Here is a 3,876-nt window from a genome sequence, read left to right as displayed (position 1 = left end):
CCTGTCTAATAGCCCCTAAGCTAGTCAGAAACCCCAAGCTGTTTGAAACAACCAAATATGTGTGTGGAATCTGCATTAGAAACATAATAGACCTTCTAACCATGGTTATTACAGCCCATTCAATTGTTTGAACATGTCTCCCACCTGTTGCTGCTTATAATGTGCTCAAGTGCCATCAAGCACAAAAGTTATGGTACTATTTATACGGAACCTTCTTAGACATGCATGAGACACAAGATACATTTACAAGAGCCTTCTTTCATCTCCTCCTCCAGGCACAACAGGGATCTCATCTTGTCCCGGGATGCACATGCTACTACAGATGTCATTACTGGAAATAAAACATTTCCACCCATCAGAGAATGAAATCCATAGAGAGCAGTCCAAGAATTCTCTTGAGCCTTTCATTTGAAGAAGAACAGAAAGAAAAAAAAAAATAGCCCAGACCCACAGCTTTACCAATTTAATTGCTGTGTTGTGGATGCACACGGGATGAAAATGAGGAAGGAACCACAAGCATTCATGTAGGACCTGTTCCAAAATCCGACAGGAAATTTGTGTTGGCATTAAGGGCCTGAAGCTTTCTGAAGTTAATGGAAAGATTGAGACCAACTCAAGTGTGCTCTGGATCAAACCCTTAATACAGAAATGTGCCCTAGGAGGGGAGGTGCGCCTTGTGCATGGTTATGTGGAATTGTGCCAGGAACAAAGGAGTGAACTCCTGGTTCTAATTATGCTAACAAACATTTTTCTCGTTAGCACATCAGAGTACAAGTTTTACCCAAAGCTTGGGTACTTTAAAAATTCGAGGTACTCAGTTCAGAATCTTCAGGTCAGGCCACAAGAGTGGCCAAAAAAAAGGTCTACTGAAATATCTTCCCTAAAACCATGTTCAAGTAAGTATGAAGGGAACCAAATTATAGAAATGGAAAAAGTGGATTTTTAGTTGATTCAAAGGTCTGATGTCTTTAGGGAAGGAGAAAGAATGCCTAGGAGAAAACAGCTCTCTTCATATATGTATTCATGCACATTTTTATGAGGTTTTACAGCTTTTTTTTTTAAACTTTTTAGATTAAGTTCTGTAGCTTCACCAAGGAGGGATCTCCAACCAGAGATCCTTCCCCAATGGCAGTCAGCCACTATGAGAGGTGCAGCCAGACTCCACCCCTTCCAGTCGTACAGGTGAATTGTCTTCACCTGTGCTCCCAGGGCAGTTTCTATTACATGATAAGTAATACTGCATACTAAATAATTACTTCGGGTGTTTGAAATGACTGTGCTGTTGTATAGGCTGTCCTGCATAACGCATTTGCTTGGAAATTAGCAGTCTTACTGCAAAAACATGCTCTACACAAATGAGTTTATCTTATTCTTAGCAGACTTACCAAGCTAAAAGATTTTCAGTGCTTGAGATACACTTATGACATCCCACAATCTCTCACTCATTTACTTCACCGTGAATCACATCTTCTTCATGCTTATGAAAGTGGTGGTATTATCCCACCATAAAACGAGATAATGCTGTGGGCTCTGAGTTTGCAGAACCTCTTAAGATTATCCACTGGTTTGATGCCACTCTAAGTATCTCTGTGTGAGCATTATTCCAGGCACAGTTGGCTGAAATGCTGCTGTATAATCTGTTTTGGAAGAAAAACTACATTTTCAGCTAAACACTTCTTTCTTTCATGGATTGTCTTCTTTCCACTGTAAATTCCAGCTTCTGGCTGAAAACCCAAAGCATTTTCAATGAAGTGCCCGGAGTGTTTCTGTGAGATGGTGCATGGTACAGGAAGGTATAAGGGAGCGTTTTCGGATGAACACTGCTGATATAAACTCTTTTTAAAGCTGATGTTTTTTCACGCGGCAAGTTGTTAGTAGAGCTGCTGGAAATTACAGACAGATGGAAGATACAGGTTGTTGCATGATGCTTGTTCAGCATGCTGAACAACACCACAAATATGTTTTTATTTGCACTCTTCTTTGAAGTGTGATGGATGTAGCATGTGTGAGTTGCTGTCTCATTTTTCTATTGAATTATAAAAAAAAAAAAACAACAACAAAAAAAACAGCCCACAGATCTAGCTGGGTGGTAGCTCCATTTTTTTCCCAGTAGCTTCTGACAGTAGTTACATTTCATTTAAAACATACGCTCACTTTTCCTGCATTCCCCAATGTAAACACATAAGAGATGCTGGAATTTACTGAAAAAAAAAAAAAAGAACTTTGCAGTCCTGTACTGCAGAGGGTGACACAGGAGGGCCAGAGAAAACACATTTGTGGGTGAAAGGCTCACGCTCTACATTTCACAGCCAAAAGGCTATTGGTTTTGCCTCTGCTGCCTATGGAAGCACTGATCTCACCATCTACTTGATTTGGAGGGGATGGGGCTGTGGTCAGTCCCAGTATATGTCTTAGAGGGGAGCATATGGAATACAGCTTGGATAGATGAGGAGGGGGATGCAGTTTCCCTTGCCCTGCCTTTCTCCCCTCCCCTATTTATCCCATTATCCAGCTTCAGCCTCTACCTTCTGGTTGCAGCACTTGAGCATACTTTTAGCTTTCAAGGCTATGCAAACAGACTGCTTGTGGGATTCTTGACTAAAAAATACATTCAGTTGCCAACACCTGGACATTTTAAGCACCTTCTGTTACCAGAGAAAATTAAGATCTTTATTTATGTTTATTATAATTTTAATTGTGAGCTCTGTGTCTCTGGGTTAATTGGTTCTGGCTGTAGTTTGAAAGAATGCCATATGCAGAAACCACAAGAGGCTTAAAGAGTGGAGCAATTACTGCATCCACATTCTTGGAAATGTCTGATAACAGAGGAGACCATTCCTCCAGCTCAGCAGCAGGCCTGTGTTTGCTGTGAGAGCGTACAGCATGAAAATGACTCATGGGCCAGTGCAGTGTCCTCAGTGCTTGCACACTGACATCAAAGCCTAGGAACTCAAGGCCTCCCTTGAATGAGCTCAACTGCATTCAAGGAGATTCTTGTAATCAGTCTAAAAAAAGCACATTAGACATGTACAAGGAAGCAAAGCACACAATTCCTTTGTTATCTCTGGCATCAGGGAGATGGTGCATGGAGAAGAGGTGCATTTTCCCAGGGTGTCCATCAGAGAAAAGCCCTGCAGGGCTTTTCAGAAAACCGGCAATGCAATTAACACATTTCAGGGAACAGTATTATCCACCTCCCTTTTTGAAAGGAAAATGTCTTTTAAGATAGTTAAACACTGAAGTGAATTTGTACAAAGCGTTAATTTTATTTGATTCTGAGAGTCTATCAATCAGATGATTGTACACTTTTTAGATACTGACATCTTCACAGATCTAGAGATACTCCTTATGGTCCTCTTTGTTCCCTAAATGTTTGTGGACTGTCATCACCCTTTCCATCTACATGTAACAAAACTTAAGTTTTTTTCCAGAAACAGTAAGATATCACCTTGTTCTGGCAGATCTGACTGCAGTGTGTTGAACTCCTTCATTCTGAATCCTTTGCATCAGTATCCTGTCACCACTAGCACAGTAAATTATCTTTTCCAGTGCTGGAGGAATGTCTTGTTACAGCTGCATTTAATTTCTTCATAATTAGACCTTAGATACTAGCAGTTCTAATTGAGTTGCGTACTGAGTCATTGTATGACAAAAGTTTGTTAACTAGTACTTAGGCACTGAAAATCCTCTGCAGGTTTCCTAAAGGTCTTGAAGCCCAGGAAACTGGTTTCAATCTTGACTCTGTCCCAGACTGCCTTCCTGACGGATGGCAAGCTACTCTTCTCAATGTCTAGACTAGGTCAGCTACCTTGTAGGTGGGCTAGCTCTCCCAGAGCTACTTTTTTCCATGCATTCAAAGAATATCAGTGCTTCCAA

This window comes from Excalfactoria chinensis, chromosome 3, assembly GCF_039878825.1.
Source record: "Excalfactoria chinensis isolate bCotChi1 chromosome 3, bCotChi1.hap2, whole genome shotgun sequence".
Lineage (NCBI taxonomy): Eukaryota > Metazoa > Chordata > Aves > Galliformes > Phasianidae > Excalfactoria > Excalfactoria chinensis.
Note: the sequence above shows the minus strand (reverse complement) of the source record.